The following is an 18,175-nucleotide window of genomic DNA, read 5'->3' as shown; positions in this document are numbered from 1 at the left end:
GTCTTCAGGATGAATGTAGTACATTCTGATCCTGTTGGCTTGCAACTCCTTAAAGACTTAGGATATTTTTCTAGTAACTCAATTGTCCAAGCAATCTTTGTTGGCTTCAGAACTAATGCATATTTTAGATAAAACAATACAGATGAATATAAGAAGTGAATCAGTTATACTGCAGAGAATTCCAAAGAATTGGATATTTTCTTAACACATAAAAGATTTTGTTATAAGCAACTGAGAGGATAATTAAAATACGTGTGCTGACTTTTAGTTGAACACCTTAGAAAAAAACTTTTGTGTGTAACTTTAAGTTATGCACTACTGACATGCTAGCAGGTTAACGTGTATTCACTTATCATTGACTTTTTGTTTTTCTGTCCATATGGCTTTGCTCTTTCTGAATTCACGCTTATGTAATACCCCATTCTTAACAAAATTTTCTTCTCACTCTGTTCACGACTGCATCAACTATCTTTCCTGTTATCTTTTGCCATAAAAAAATGAGAAATTTTTTTTCTAAAGCAAAGTCTTCATACAATATCATAATTCAATTACACTCATTCTTTGTGTTCTCAAAAGAAAATTGCTCAAAATCCCTTTTGGAATGAAGTTCCATTCTTACATTAGTTACTTCAGGACACTTGGAGTAATCTAAAAAGCAATATTATTAACAGTGTTAATGCTTAAGGATAAAACAGTTTGAGGCTTTGTTTATTTTTAATAATCAAGTAGTGACAATTAAAGCATTTCATGTATCTTTATATAAAATCAATTTACACTTTACATTATATGTTTATGAGCTTTAATTGTTTTATCATAAATTTAGGACAACGAAGTAATTTCAAACTATAATCATTTTAAATTTAAGGAATCATTTATGTAATTTAATTTTCCAGAATTGAGTAGAATGGACTATTTTATTTCCTTCAGTTTGTTTTGTGGACTTGCATATAGCACAATACTGAGCACTACTCAGGGAAACTTTCCTATGAAGGGAAAATAGGAAAAACATGAAACACATTCAAGTATAGATTTTGCTTTTCTACCACCAGGGGGCGCAATGGAAGTATAAAAGAATGTAGTTGTTAAGGTGACAAATCGAAGCGATCTTCCTCATTTCCAAAGCAACTTTGTGACAAAACTTTTTAAAAGACACTTCAATATAGAAAAAAGTCACATATTTTTGCATGACATTTAAATAGCATCCCTTGCTCTTGAGCGGAAAACCCCCAGAATGAACAGTGGATCCTATTATCTACAATTAACTCCTTCAAGAAGTGAAATTCCTGGAAACGTTGACAACATTTATTACTAATTAACTAGAAGAAATGGAAGTAGGAGAAATAAAGAAAATTCATCTTAATTATATTGCATCACATGATTATTAGACGTTAATGTGCAAATTGTTTTAGATACAGCATGATGAATGTGAGCTAGGGGAAATCCTGTGCTAACCACTGTCAAATGGTACAAAAACAAACATATGCTATGAACAGTTTTGATTTAGGGAATGAAAGAAGTGTGATTTTATTCCCCAGTAAGAATATTCTGTAAATTAATCTTATTTGATCCCTTTAAATGTTGGAATCCTTTCCTTTTTTGTGCTGCTGCCTTCCAGCTATAGAAAAATCAAAGAGGGCCTGGTGGCATCGCCTAGTGGGTAAGGTCCTCACCTTGAACGTGCCAGGATCCATTATGGTCACCGGTTCTAATCCCGGCAGCTCCACTTCCTCTCTATCTCTCCTCCTCTTTGTATATCTGACTTTGTAATAAAAATAAAATAAATCTTTTAAAAAAAGACTTATTAAAAAAGAGAAAAATCAAAGACTTTGCCTTAGGAACAATGGTTGAATGTATGTGTTTACATTTAAAACCTATCCTAGGATGTGCCTATATGTTTTTTTAAATTTCCATTTTATTGCTATCATTTAGTGACACAGTTCCAATATGCTCTTAGATTTCTTCTGCACTCCCCCCCAAATGCCCTTCCCCAACACACTGAGCTTCCCTATATTATTACAACAGTAAAGTTCTTCAAGAGCTGTCATAAGTCCACCATTGTGGGCATGGACAATGCAGACAATCCAGCATCCTATTGTCAAGGATATATATATATATATATCACGATTTCATTGGGAGTCCATCTTCGATCTGGAAGTAGAGATGCATACTACATTGTATCCTCACGTCTGGATATAATAATCTCCATTACACAATTACTATACATCCCCTTATATGAAAAGCTACAAAACAAAATCAGCAAAAGGAAGGATAATTAAAATTTATAGTGTTATGAAGTTAAATGACATGCTACTTAAATGACTAATGTGTTGCTGAAGAAATGCCACTCTTTAGGCACACTTATAAGGAGATGAGTGTGCCTTTTTTTTTCTTTCAAGCATTTTTATCTGAGCTACTTCCAACAAATACCAAGTTCTGAAGGTTAACTGACAATCAGTCCGAACTGCCTTCTTTGATACTGTGCTGACCTGCTAGGTAAAACTCACAAACATGAAGTGGATGTTACTTGTTGGGATTGTTTGTAACATCTCCACAATACGGGACTTTTGAGCTTCTGCAGTGATGTAACTTAGTCTGTAATAGAAAACAGCTCAAAACAGCTCACAGAGATGGCAACTGTTGGAGTGGTTTATAATCTCAAGTTGGAGATGGCCACACTAGACAACGGTCTGATGAACAGCATTGTTTTATTGCTATATATATTACGTTATTATTGTACCTATATTTCCATAGGACATCTTCCTTGCTGTAATTTTGGGGTCTTCTTGGACTTGCCAGCATTCCTGTCCTGGAATAGCCTTGGGTGTTTCCACCAACTAGAATCTGCCCTCCACCTTCCTTTGTCCATCCTTGTACTCTTCAATTTCTCATTTTAGATTTTATTTCTTTGAGAGCAAAGAGACAGAGACCCAGGTAACTCCCACATACAAAGCCACAAACACACAGAATACGGTGGCAGGAGTAAGGTACAGAAGCAGCTCCCACAGGCTAGCTCACTCTCCAGGTGTCCACAGCAGTCACAGGACCTCAGTGGGACAAACCGCAAACCAAGCAGCCAGCCTGGGTCTCCCACGTGGGTGGCCAACACTCAAAAACTTAAATTAGCGTTATTGTCTTCCATAGGACCTCAGTGTCCCAACACGCATCTGAATTTCTGTCTTTCTCTTTGTCTGTCATTTTTAGAAGACTCAATGTTATAAACTGGTCAAACATAAATGTTTCCAAGTTTGAATTCTGAGTGTGATCTCATCTATGTACCCTTGTCAGCGTCTGTTAAGTGTTCATCAGCGATTTGTACAGTTCAGGGTAAACTGTAAATTGCTTAAAAATAGCACTGTCATTCATTGCTGTGTTTGTTCTTCCTATACTTACAACCACTGAGTACTCAAAATGTTCTTACTGAATTAAACTGGAATACTATTTTAAGTTTCTTACTTGTTTCCATGTTTAATATTCTTTTCAGTCACCATCCATAACCTCTTCATTATCATTAATCTTGACACTCAATGTGAATCTTTGTGATAGTTTTTTCAACCGTCTCAACATTTCTCAACCTGACTAGAGAGTCAGGCATCTCCCCCACGATCAGCAAAACCAGCTTTCAAAATTCACGTGGCTGAGCTCATGTGTACTCAGGATGAGTGGCTGGGACATATGTGGATTTACTTCATTTATCTAAACGAGTCTCTAGTTTGGAGCTGTAACTCTGATTCATCTGAACAAACAATGATGTTAAACTCTTTTTAAACCCAATTGATTTTCCTGTTCAATTAAAGTCCATTTTCTAAACATGGAGATAAGGATATACTTGTACAGAGCCACAGCCACATGCCCTTATATAGAAAATGCATAGAACCGAGTCTTTGAAGATTTGTGTAAATGTCAATCAAAATCTGTATCTAATTGTGCTTGGCCCATAGTCTACAGATTTCCAGCTCATTTCCCATTTGGCTCTTCCTATCTCTTTTCTTGCCTTCTTATGGGTAATTAACTTAGAGCCATTGATGGTAGATCTCTGTAATGACAGTATATTCTGCAATTCAAACTCTGATTGCAATATATGCTTTATTGAAACCCACATGTTAGTCAGCCACCATATTCTACTATTGAAGTCCCATACGGTGCTTATAACTGGGTTTACTATAATCTTCTTTGTGATACCTAAGAAAATACTAGAGTACTCACAGAGTCACTACCCACTGTGTGTGGTAATCAGAAACTGTCCTAATAAATCTCTCTTTTTTAAAGTAAGACCAAAATAAAATCACGAGCAAAAAAAAAAAAAATCCCAATGCTATCCTTCAATGATGTTTTCCAGTTTTACAAATGAGTGTAATAACCTATTTTATTTAAAGAAATGCTGTTTATCCTTAATCCCTATCCCCCATGCTACAAAAGTCTAAAAATAGTCCTGAGCCACCTGCAATTCCCCAAATAGAGTGTGGATAAGTACCTGCAGTTTGCATGTCAAATTTGCACCTAGACAGTAGGCCCCAGTAACCTGGCAGAGGCCAAAGAGTAGAGTGACTAGGAATAGGCAAGCAAGCTGAGCATAGAAACAGCTGCTATAACAAATAACAAGCTCTAATAGCAATCCAAAAATTAAATAAAAAATTCACTTATTGAAAACCTGTGCTTTGACAGGCCTGATGCCAGGTTAATTTAACTTCATGAAACATAGCAGAGTGTGATTCAGAGTTCAGAGGATGATATTGTTCTCATTGTGTAGGTTTAAAAAAATAGAACAGAGCTACAGAGGGTTTAAGTAAGGATAAGTCTTAGTAAATAGAGTGTGGATGGGACAAAATAGTTTCATTCCAAAGCAACAACTAATCTTTATTACGTGAGTACCAGATCTAAGCAACAGGAAAATCTTGCATTAACATGCTGTTGAAACAGCATGCCAAATAAGACAAGCTAAGACTTTAACCTAAAAGAGCATTTACTCTTAAAAAAAAATCAAATACGATTTTGAATTTTGATTACAGTTCTTCGGTTCAACCATGTTTGTCTCCATATCTTAAACAAATGCACAAACCCTTTATCTCAAAATCTTTCTTCCTAATAAAGGGAACCTAAATGGGCTCCACTTGCATTGAATCCTTAACTAGTGTGGAAGATTACAATCTGTAGGAAGAAAAATTAAAGGCAAATGAAGTTTCATCCCTAGGGAAGTCTAAGTGGTGGCCAGGAGAACATTTCCCACTTTGTACTCTAGGTGGAGCCACGCACAAGCATAGGATGAAAACACCAGACCAGAGCTGCAGTTCCAGCCCATGTATGAATGTCAACAGATTTCTTTCACTCAAAGAACATAAAATGAGAAGAAGCTGATGAGGTAAGTTTTAAACTTTCATTGTGCTGAGAGAGAATGCACAGGCCCACACACTCCAAATGGATTCTCAATTCCCTTCACCTTCCAACTCTTAAATCACTTCTGCTGACTGCTCAAAGTCTGATCTCAATTCTTTCAGGAGAAGATTCTTCCCAATCTATTTGCAGAAAGTAATTTTTCATGAGTTTCTCTATTGTTGTACTAATATTCTAACAAGCTCAAGCATGTGTGAACAGCATTCAAGGCTATAAAATAATTTTCCTTTATGATATCTTGCTTTTTTTTTTTTAAGATTTACTTATTTTCATTGGGAGAGATAGAAACAACTTCTGTCCATTGGTTCACTTCCCAAGTGTTGTAATGGTGGAGCTGATCTGATCTGAAGCCAGGAGCCAGGAGCCAGGAGTTTCTTCCAAGTCTCCAACATCAGTTGTGGGGTTCCAAGACTTCGAGCTGTCCCCTACTGCTTTCCCAGGCCACAAGCAGGAGACTGGAGGGAAGTTGAGGAGTTGGTACACAAACTGTCGCCCATGTGGGAGGGTTTAGTCACTCAGCCATCTCATGTAGCCATGAAAGCTTTTTATATAATTTCTAAATAAAGCCTCGCCTTGGATATAATCATCTGTTATCTTCTGATAAGTAAGTATCCTTTGGTTCCTAGTCCACAATACTCTATTGAAATGACTTTTTATTTTACTAGGTAATGTCACATCTTATTTTCTACATCTTCTCTTATCCTGGAGTAGGATGAACATGATTGATTTGAAATGCTGTCTCTCAGTTAAAAACAAAACTCATGAATTTTTAAATGCATAGCTATGACTGGACTGGACGAGTCTTCCTTTAATTGTGTGTATATTTCCTTGATTTTCCTTTATGTTCTACATGATAAAACTTCTCAATTTACATTTGTTTCTAACACTTTCTTATTATGTATTTATATTCTATAGGATATTTCTAGCAATGTCCTCTTTTTATTGATATTGTTTTTTGGTTTTCTTTTGCATCAGTTTTGCTAAGAATGTATTAGTTTTACTATTGGATATGTCTTGACAATGGGATGCTGGTTCCCCGCTAGTGTCTGAACCTTCAATGTCAGGACACACTTAAATAGCAGGATGACCTGTGACTGCTTATGAAGGGTGACTTCTGACGTTGGTTGATTTTCTGCATCACAGCTCCCTGAAGTATCTATTTTCATTATTATAATTCTCATTTTTCTACTTGAGATGTTGCCTCAGTGAGAATCTCATTGATGCTCAAATGAATATAAGTCAATTATTTTAAATTTGTTTTCCTTCCCTATCTTTTTGGGTCATGATTAAAATATTAATTTCAAACCTTTTCTCTCTCCTAACATAAACATCTAAATCTAAATTTTCATTGGATTATGTTTAGATCTTTATCCTGCAAATTTTGACTTTTATTACTAATTTATTTTAAAATATATTCTAGATTAAATTGTATCAAGGATCATAATGCTATGAAGTAAGAAATCAACAACATGATGAAATTGGGAATATTCACAAATATGTGAATGCTAAGTGATATAATCCTAAACAAATAATGGATTAAAGAAAAAGTTAAAAGGAAAACAAAAATATTTTGAGACAAACATTAATAGAAACATAACATACAAAACTTAGGTGATATAGCAAAAATAGTTTTAAAAAGAAAACATAAAAGAAGAAAAAAACCAAAATTCCAATAATACACCTGAAAGAACTAGAAAAACAACATTTACTAGACTGATTACAAAAAAGAGTACACAAAAAAAGGAAATGAAAGAAGATACTACACATGATACAATACAAATAGGATCGAGAGAGAAAGTAGGAAAAATTTTATAAGCAAAAAGAAGCACAGGTCTACATCTATAACCTATAGCACTACATCAGGTGGTAGCACAGAACAGACTAATTACAAATAATGCGGTGGAATTTTCAAGAAAAAAGTCTTTGTGTAAGTCAGATTTTTGTTACTACATTGAGATACTTGACACAGGCTATTTATGGAAAATAAAGGTTCATTCTGGTTTATGATTTCAAACGTTCAAATCAAAGCTTATGTGGCACCACAGATTGGTCATCCGCTTAGTAAGACCAGGAGATGGAAAAGGCAGAGTTCGTCTGAAGGAAGCAGAGAGAGTAGCTGGACTCTTAGCAAGCCTTTATAACCAAGCACTTCCCAAGAACTGCATTCTGACAGGACAAACCCAATGATCCAAGGACCAGTCATCAGAATTACATTGTTTGTGCCATGTTAATATCATCAACTTATGATTCAACAGTTAAACATCTCCATGATTTCATGAACCACATCTTCATATAACAGAAATTAATGAAACATGGCAAAACCTGTATCAAATACCATGCATCTCACTCACCTTTGAAGTTTCATAAAATAATTAAGTTTAATTAAAAATGAAGTTGTAAGATGAGAGTAGAATGGTGATTATGGAGGCCTAGAGTGTTGGGAGATCTTGGATAAAGGCTCTATTACAGTTAGTGGGAATTGATTCAAAAGAACTATTAATTTTACAGCACGGTAACTGTGTTTAGCAATATATTGAATTCTTTAAAGAGGCTAATGTGAGGTTCTCAACACAAAATGGCAACTACGTGTGGTAATACACATGCTCCTTAAATACATTCAGTCACTGCACAGAGTATATACACTTCAAAGCAAAGTGTTACATGCAACAAATACATACAATTATATCCGTCAATTTAAGAATTGAAATGAAAGAATAGCATGTTTTTTAAAATTTACACTGAGATCTTCACCGCAATATCTGTTCTCACAGTCCCAGACCACAACATTATTTTATTACAACATGTATCTATTGTAATAAAAAACTGTCTTGTGACAGTAAGTCAGTTCAAAGAAGTGGTAAGAATCGCTTCTGACACCACGTGTTGGTAATCTTAACTCTCAACCTGCATAGCAGTGATAGCTAATATTTATTGAGTCATTATTTTCTCACAATATCTTCATGATATCTAATGATTTTGCAAAAACAGACAACACGCAGAAACACAGAGTTGTGTGACTAAGAAGTGGCAGAGCTGGCATTCAAGCATGTGGAGTCTGACTCAAGCTTTTACCTTTCAAAATTCTACTATGAGCATAAGCAGAATCGATTATATTCGCGTTAGTATTGAAACACTGATTATTCATACTAACAATTATTTTATTGGGGTTGCTTGGTGGCTTGATTTTTTCTATCTGCTTATTTATGCTTCAGTGGCTGGCTGATATTTGTCTAGTTCATAATCTGATATAATGTTGCATTCCATTACAACTTAGTGAAATTTATCAGGAGACTTTGAGTGTATCTCCTTAATTATGATGCATTTACAGAGATATTGCAGAGCTAGTCTGCTCAGAAATGTCATTTTTAAAAATGCATATTTAAAAATATATAATTTATTGACAAACATCTAATACATTAAAAAAATCCTCAATTTCTCTGGAAACATCAGAAACTTTAATGAATTCTTGCTTCACATAGGGATATTCTACCAGAGGTTATATTCATTAGTGTCACCTGTTTAATACTTTCAGAATATGTATTTAGCAATTCTTGATAAGTAATTCCATTAAAGGACAATAATCATCTATTTTGTTTTATAAAATTGTGAATAGATCCACCTTATTCTCTCAAGTATTCACTTCAAATAGTCTAAAATTGGAATGTTAGTTATTTAAACATTTTATTTATGTTCATTCAAACTATTTCTTTACTTAAGAAGTAGCCTTCTGTAATTGTGCATGACGCTCTGCCACTTTGTGACCTCAAGGAAGTCATTTCACTTTTCTGTTCCCTGTTTCCCTTCTTCCATAAACTGGTGATACAAAAATGAATCCTAAAGACATACTGACCAGGGCCAGCATGGTTACTGCTCTGCCTTCATTCTGGCTTTCCATATGGGCATCAGTTCACGTCCCAGCTGCTCTACTTCCTATCCAAGTCTTTGCTTATGACCTGGGAAATCAGAAGAGGATGGCTAAGGCCTTGAGTCCCTACATCCATATCGGGTATCCGGGGGGAAAAAAATAAGACTCTTGGTTACCTGCTTCAGATCAGCTCAGCTCCAATTGTGGAAGCCACCTGGGGAGTAAACTAGCAGATGGAAGACCTCTCTCTCTTTCTTGCTCTTTCCTTATCACTGTGCCTATTAAATAAGCAGACCTTTTTTTATACTAATTTTTGAAAGACTTTGTTATTTATTTGAAATGCAGAGTTGCTGAAAACAAAAGGACAGAGAGAACCAGTGGATAGAAGATCTCTCTCTGTCTCTCTCTCTGTCTTTCCTTCTCTTTGTAAATTTGCTTTTCAAATAAAAATACACAAATATTTTTTAAATAAAAAGATAAACTTATCGTATCATAAGTAGTTATACAGTTTATTATGATATACAGTGGTTTAAAAGCTCACCTCTGAGGACATTGATAGTACTACTGTAGGTTACATTCATACCAACAGAATATGTTAAATATATGTGTGCTTCAAATTTTCATAGATTTACATGCCAGAAAATTGCTTCCTGAATAGGGAATACCAATCAAATGCCCATCAACAGTATACCCTTTTAGTTAGTGGGGGTTATTATTGCTAACACTTGGCCAATCCAATGTTTAAGTCGTTATATGCTTTTATCATGTGTTTTCTTTTCTCTCATAAATAGTGAATCTAAGTGTAATAGTTATTTAACTCTAACAGTTCACCACAAACCCGTAGATTGCATTTATTAGGCATGGCAATTCGTAAAAGTCAATCTGGGAGTTTTATTCCATGATTCTGTCCCAAGGGCTTTTATGAGATTTCATTAAGCTGTAGGTTGGGGTTCCAACCTCTGAGGGAGCCAGACCATGTTCTGCACTTTGTACATGGCTGCTGACATGTGAGTGCGTTTAGAGGCTTCCATCTGTTCTATGCACCTGCCCACTGGGCTGTTAAGAATATGACTTTTTTGCAAAAAAAAAAAAAAAAAAAAAAAAAAAAAAAAAAAACCAAAAAGCAGATGTTGCAGTCTTTTCCCAATTTGATGTTGACAATGACCTGATATCACTTTGCCATCATTTGTTAGAAGCAAGACACTAGGTGTAAGCCACTTGCATTCATTAAAAGTGTGCTAATAAGATCTGGCTATGCTGAGAACAGGAGAATCCGGAAGGAGCATCACAGAAAATGCAGGCATATGTTTAACATGTCAACACTGAACTTCCATAATCATTCTGTGAGGTCTGCTTTTGCATCACATTTTTAACATTGCAGTTGTTAGGAATCTGCTGCACATTGGAATCTTACTGCCGTGTTAAACTATAAGCCGGTGGTTTGAGGAACTAAGCACACCTTTTTGTCTTGCTTTGTTTTCTGTATTTTCTACTTCAATCACTGGAGTGACCACTTAGTTCATCAGGAAATCTAATACCACGTATTCTCTCCTTTGCATACCTCCTCCGTTCCTGTAACGACAAAGCAGGCTTGTTTACAAAAATCACTGGAAAGGAAAATGGAAAATGAGAACAGTTCACTCGTAGTTTTCACTTTTCAGCTGCTATTACTCCCACAGGATTCAATCTCAAGTGGTTGCCAAAAGTCAGATATGTGACCCCTACCCTGCCAATCCCTGCAAAAGAGATAAGCTTCATATGACAGAATGGCCATTTCTTCCTAATCAACGTTAAGAAACTTGCACATTTAGCAGTCTGCAAATCCATGATCCCTGTTTTTAGGATTTTCCAAGACTTGCACCCAGTTCTGGCACCTGCTAGCTGGTGCTGTAGCATATCCCAGCTGGCCAGCAGCTATTCTGGCTCTCATGCACAGGTGCAGTAACTTAACGCAGTCTGAAGTGCCCACAGACTGGGTCACCCCAAGTCCCAGCTTTTACACTCAGCAGTGGAAGAATCAGCTCAGTGAGGGAGTCCCAAAGGTCCCCTACGAGACCTTCTCTCAGTGCAGGATCTTTTGTGCACTGGCAGGTACTGTGGCCCAGTCTAAGATGGCCCACTGCCAGTCTCAGCATTTGCCAGCAACTGCTACAGCCTGACTCAATTTGGCCCTCCCCCAGTCTCAGCTCTTGCCAGCAAGTGCAATAGCTTAGCCCAGCTTGGCCTACCCTCAGACCTCATCTGAACTGTTGGATGTTGTGGTCCAGCTTGGCCTGCCCTTCACCCTGTCCTGGCTCTCACTCATGCCAGTGTGTGTTGTGGCCTGACCCTTCTTGGCCCACCCCCAATCCTGGCTCACATATATGCTAACAGGTGCCTCAGCTTGATCTTGCCTGCTCCCAGCCCCAGTTTTCATCCTCACCAGTAGGAGCTGGGCCTAGCAGGGGAGCTCCTCAAGTTTCCTTCCAGGTCTACCCTCAGCAATGACTCTCGCATGTATTGGTGGGTACTGCTACCCAGATTGACATGGCCAGCTCTCAGTCCTGACACTGACTTGGGGCTGGGGTGGTGTGTCTCATCCTGGCATTCCCTGCCTTACCCATTTATTTTAAAATAATAACAATCACAATAAGCAATTATGTTAGCATACTAGTAGAGTTAACACAAATATGGCATTAGCCAGGGCCAGAATGTCCACAGCTGCTGCCTACTTTTCTCCCAGAAATGTAACATTTGCTTAGGTATAAGGCAACCTAGGCAGTTGCCTATAGCTAGGGCATAGCAGGCTTTTAATTCAAAGACCTATGCATCTTAGATAACAAGCAAACATTTATTATAGCAAATAAAAAATCAGTTTTATGCTAAAATGTCTTTTAAGCATAAACTAAACATAAATGATCAGGGATAATAGTCAATATATTCTTAAAAGTTCTGTCTGGGGCCTGATGTGGTAAGCCTACTGGCTAAAGTCCATCTTGCACACCAGGATCCCATGTGGGGAAAATTAAAATTTTTTTCTTTTTCTTGCTGTAAATATCAGACTTTCCAATAAAAATTAAAAAGATCCCTCTTGCCTTCTTTCTCTCTCCGCCTTAAAAATAAGTAAATTTAAAAAATTAAATTTAAGAAAAGCCTCTTATATAATAGACAGCCTTGAAGCCAGTCAAGCTAGAGCTTGTACTTAATTTATTAAGCACCAATAAAGGATTTACACTCAGAAAGAGATTAATATTTTCATTTTTAAAATGTTTAGTTGTATATATTTAAGGTATATAACACGAAATCACAAGATAAATAGAGAAATGATTACTATACTTAGCCTAACCTATTTGTCTTCTCCCATGTTAGCTCATTTTTCACCTCCTGTGGAAACAGAGCCTCTGACATACTTAATAATAACAAATATTGATTACAGTATTGCATATAGCCCTCAAGATGTATATTGATTAAATCTTTGAATCGTACAACCTAAATATTTTCAGTTTTTAAACCTATCTCACATTTTCCCATTTGCTTTCTCCAACTTTTACCTGGCATCCAAGAATGATATGTATTTGTAAAGATTTATGTATTTATTTTTATTGGAAAGGCAGATTTACAGAAAGGAGATACAGAGAGAAATATTCTCTGCCTGTTGGTTCACTCTACTACTGCGAGAGCTGAGCTGATCCAAAGCGAGGAGCAAGGAACTTCTTTCAGGTCTCACATGGGTGCAAGCGTCCCAAAGCTTAGGGTCATCTTATGCAAAAGCAGGATGCTGGATGGGAAGTGGAGCATCTCACACATTAACCCGTGCCCTGGCATTCGCAAGCAGAGGTTTTAGCCACTGAGTCATCACAGCACGCCCAATAATTATATTTTTAAAAAGATTAATTTTGGAGATTGCTGCTGTGATGTAACTGTTTAAACTGCTGCCAGTGATTCCAACATCTTAAATGGGCATCTGTTGAGGTCCTAGCTGATCCATTTCTAATCCAACTCCATACTAATGTGCCTGGACAAGCAACAGAAGGTGGCCTAAGACACTGGGCCCGTATCATCCTCCCAGGAGACCCATAGATGCTTCTGGCTCCTAGCTTTGGCCTGGTCCAGTCCTGTCCATTGCGGCCACTGCAGAATGCACTAGCAGATGGGAGATATCTTTCTTTCTGTCTCTTGCCACCTCTCTTTCCTTTTTTTCTCTCTCTTTTCTCTCCAACTCTGTCTTTCAAATAAATACATATATCTTTTTAAAAAGATGAAATGGAAAAGAAAGGTATTGACATATTGGTATAAAAATCAGTGGATTCTACCAGGAATTTTCTCTCCATTCTAGGCATAAAAGCAGTCAAAAAAAGAAAATTAAGACTCCTTAATTAGTATGAGGAGAGTTGGGTTCCATGCTTCGAAAATGAGCTAGCTTTAGAATTTCTGTTTATTTTCTTGGTTATACTTCCTTCAAAAATAGACTTTTCTATGTGAAAACATATATTTTAACATGAACTTTATTTTTATGTTAACTGAACCGAAGATTAAATAATCTTTATTTAACTGAAATTAATGCTCATTCATGGTTGTTTAGTGAACTGTGCCAGCATTCACTTTTTATTTTTTCCTATGTTCACATAAATACATAAGGAAATTGATCTTGTCTATTTTTCCAGAGCTTCATACTCTTAGTATGAAAAGAATATTCCATCTTCTATCACCAAATATCTTTCTATACATATTGTTTTAAGAAAAGAGAGAATCATTCAGGCAAGTAATTATCCTTCTTCTATGAATTCCACTGATTCAGTAAAGAGCTGATTCATTCTCATAGTTCTTCTAGGTATAATTATCAAAACATTAAAATTGGACCCAGCACGATAGCGTAGCGGTTAAAGTCCTCGCCTTGAAAGCGCTGGGATCCCATATGGACACCAATTCTAATCCTGGCGGCCCCGCTTCCCATCCAGCTCCCTGTTTGTGGCCTGGGGAAAAAGTCAAGGATGGCCCAAAGCTTTGGGACCCTGCACCTGCGTGGGAGACCTGCAGGAAGCTCCTGGCTCCTGGCTTTGGATTGGCTCAGCTCCAGCCGTTGCGGCCACTTGGGGAGTATACCATTGGACAGAAGATCTTCTTCTCTGTTTCTCCTCCTCTCTGTACATCCACCTTTCCAATAAAAGCAAATAAATCTTAAAAAAAAGTAAAATTTACTGATTTCATACAAATATATAATGGGCAAAAGCCAAAGACTAACTCATTAATGAAGATGCCAGCAGCATTATAAAGTTAATCTAAGAGAGCAAGCACTGTTCTGTGTAATGACTTGAAGATAACAAAGTGAGATAAAATTAAAGTAGTATAAAGTTGGCTAATATCAATGGAAGCAATAAAACTATAACTTTTGGATTATCTTTCATAGTACACAGAGTCATCTGTCAAAGTGGATGCTGTGGCATGGTAGGTTTGGAACACCTGCATCCCCCATTGGAGTGCCTGTGATCCATTTGCAATCCAGTTTCCTTTCGATCAGTCCTGGCAGGAAACAGATGATGTCTCAACCACTGAAGTTCCTTGCTCCTTACTGTGCTGGCCCCAGCCCCGGCTACTGCAGGCATTTTTAAGTAAACCACCAACTAAAAGATCTTTCTCCCTCTTCTCTCTCTCATTCATTCTGGTTCATTTATTAATATAAAGAGAACAGATTCCATGCATTTCACAGTTGCAATTCTAAGAAGACAATCATACTTTTCTCCCTCCCTCCATTTTGTCCTTTGTTTCCAGTGTGGTCTTAGGCAGCTAGTTCAGGGTCATGAGCTTGAAATCCAGACCTTCTCAACTAAATCGTTCTTTCTGCCCACCTGTGATGCTAGCCTGTCATCACCTCGAACCTGAGAAGGAGGGAGATTGCATTGTTGCATAACCATAAAGGCCCATGGTAAGGAGGGGCTCACTCTCTTGGTCAGGCGCTTCTGTTGTTCTGGCACTCCAATTCTTGGCCTTCCAAGTACCTGTTTGCTGTCTGGCTTCCTGTGGCCAGACTCTGAGGACAGGCAGCAAGACCCCTGTATGTCTGCATTCGTACCCTCTGTTCCTTGCTCCTGTAAGCCAGTAAGGATGCAAATGCTAAGATGCTTTGCATTCCTAATTTGTGTCCTTTTAAGAGTTCCAGGAGAGATGAAGTGTCCCAGTCATGGAATATGGACAGCCAGGAAAAGGTGAATGTTTGCAGCTTCATAAGTGTGTCCAGGTTGCTCACTGCAACTCTCTTAGGATAATTCTATTGTTGAAGAAGCTGGGGCATAGGTCTTCAGTTTAATGGATGGGTTTCACGGTAATGACCATTTATTCCTCTTTGGGTTTTGATTCAGACTGGATTACTACTGGGACTTGTCATTTGCTAATTTCTAGTGGGCACTGCCATCACCAAGCTTGGTTAATAAAGACTCCTTAATACCCTAGGCTTGTCTGGCATGACCCCTCTCACATCCTGCAACACTTTGTGTTTCCTTTAATTTTTACAGTAACATACCTTCAATTCACTCTGTAATAGGGGTGCCTAATGCACTCCAACCATAATGTTGAACAAATAAAAAATAAAAATACCACTGTTCCACTGGAATATGGATACATTCTGAATCTTGCTGCCACTCTTGCTGCTTCTCTGGTTCTGACTCTCAAGTAAATAAACATAAATAAATAAATAATATTTATAATTTTATTTGCATTATATCCGTACAGAAATCATGCCCCAGACCCCATTTTTTAATTCAAAATATGATATGTAATTTTAGAATTTCATTCTAATTTATAAAGAAGTTAAAAATGTAATGCTTGGATAGTCTTTAAAGCAGAATATTAGGCAATTTTCCAATATGTCATCTAAAGGGCATGCAGCTATTCGCTTGCCTTGTTCACGAGTTTGAGATGATATTTCTTGATACCCTCTACCCATAGTAAAAATGGTTAATACTTAGACTAATAGTATGTCTTTGTACTTTGTATGCATTATTTCATTTTGTTCTCAAAATCAATGAGTATAAGCTCTTTTATTAACCTTGTTGTTTTATTGCAAGAATTCTCATTAGGAAAAAACTTTAATAACAATGTGAGTACTTTGAAGGCCATTACTACACTCAGTCAGCTACAGTTCTTAGAAATAACATGCTAATGGGCACTGTTCACATCGAATAGAATTCCCTGGCCACGATAGTGTCAGAATTTAGTACCATCATCTTAAAATTCAGCCAACTTGTAGATGCAAGATAAAAATCTCACTTCAGTTTACCCACATAGTATCTGATTCTCAGTGATGATGACTTTCTGAATAGTTTCATATTTTTTCACAAAAATTGTTGCTTGCTTATTTTTGTATTGATGTTTACCACCCATATTTTTATTCCTTTCATTTTTTAATACCTGAGGAACACTAACCATTTGGGCTTTTCCCCAGCTTTACCGAGACATAATTAACAAATAAAAACTGGACATGTTTAATGTGGACAACCTCTTTGTATTTAGTTCTTACACATCAAAGAGCTTGGCATGAAACCTAATAGGTTATTTCATATGAGTAATAATAACAACCTAAATGAAACTCATTTGTGATAGCTTGAAACTCAACACAAGATTATGCTAGTAAAGACAAAATGTTGTTTCCTCTTTCTCTATTAAACTCTTTTATTGAGAAATTCAGTACACAAGCACATATAGTTTTAAGAGAACTGACACTAAAGAAAATACAGATGTTTGTAAAAGTAGGATTCTTTGCAAACTGATTTCAATCATTGTATTAATAAGTAAATAGCATAGGTTTAGAGGATTACATTAAACAACCTAGAATATCTGGGACAAATTCTATAAGTAGTTTTACGGTGATATGCTAGCAAAATAAAACCAAAACTGTAGTATAAGTGCATTAAAGTTTAATTGATGTTGTATTGATGTGTATATATTTGTGAATATAGAAGTATACATGCATGTTCATATAGGCTTATAAACATGTATGTTTTTTAATGAAACATGCCATTTTAAGTTTTGTGTTTTCAAGATTTCTCTGGAACCACTAACCATAAGTCCATTTTAGGATATTTTATATTTTTAATCATGCTGACATCCACAACTATGACAGGGTCACTGAATTGAAATATTGGCTATCATATTTTTAACCGATTAAGATTTGAGCGAATGTAAATAAGATATAATTTAAAATTATAAAAACAAAATGTCGGACTTTAAATAATATAATGATCCATAAAGTGTGCAGAGGAGCGAATAATAGAGAATTCTCCTAATAAGCAGTGGCCAAAAAAACCGATTTTTTGTGTGTGTGTTGCACAGAAACCTGCATATGCCAGTACTTGGAAACGCGTTAGAACACCTTTGAGGTTACTTCCGTTTGCAGTTTCTGAGTTTAGGGCAGGCCCTTAAAGACTGGGTGAGTTTCTTGGGTTCGGTTCTTTGCCACAGCCCAGAGCCCAACACCCTCTCTACCCTCCTCATCTCCTGCCTCGGAAGCATCTGGGCTGGTGTGGATGGGAACTGTGTTAGGGGCACGAAATTCTGGAAAATGCACCCTGGAAAATGTCCCTAAATCCCCTCCCCTCTCCCTGCATAAGGTTTCCCACTCGGCGCCGCCCGACTGCCCGCGGTGTGGGGTTCCTGCTCCGCTGGGAAGCCCGGGAAGCCCGCCCACCCCTCGACCTCCAATGCACCCTCCACTCCCAGGAACTCCTCTGGGCGCCTCCCATCTCACTTTACTAGCTGAGGGGCGGGAGCTAACAATCGACTTCTGTCCCACACTCCTGGGTCCCAGAGGCAGTCTCCGTAAGTGGCAAAGACGAAGCAGGGGTGAGGGTGTCCAGGCCGGAGAGTCAGACACAAGCCCCGGAGGTCGTTGTGGGATCTGTTGTGATCCGTCGACCGAGGAGTCCTTCGGCTCCTCCACTAAGCACCTTG

The sequence above is a fragment of the Ochotona princeps genome, chromosome 15 (assembly GCF_030435755.1).
Source record: "Ochotona princeps isolate mOchPri1 chromosome 15, mOchPri1.hap1, whole genome shotgun sequence".
NCBI lineage: Eukaryota > Metazoa > Chordata > Mammalia > Lagomorpha > Ochotonidae > Ochotona > Ochotona princeps.
Note: the sequence above shows the minus strand (reverse complement) of the source record.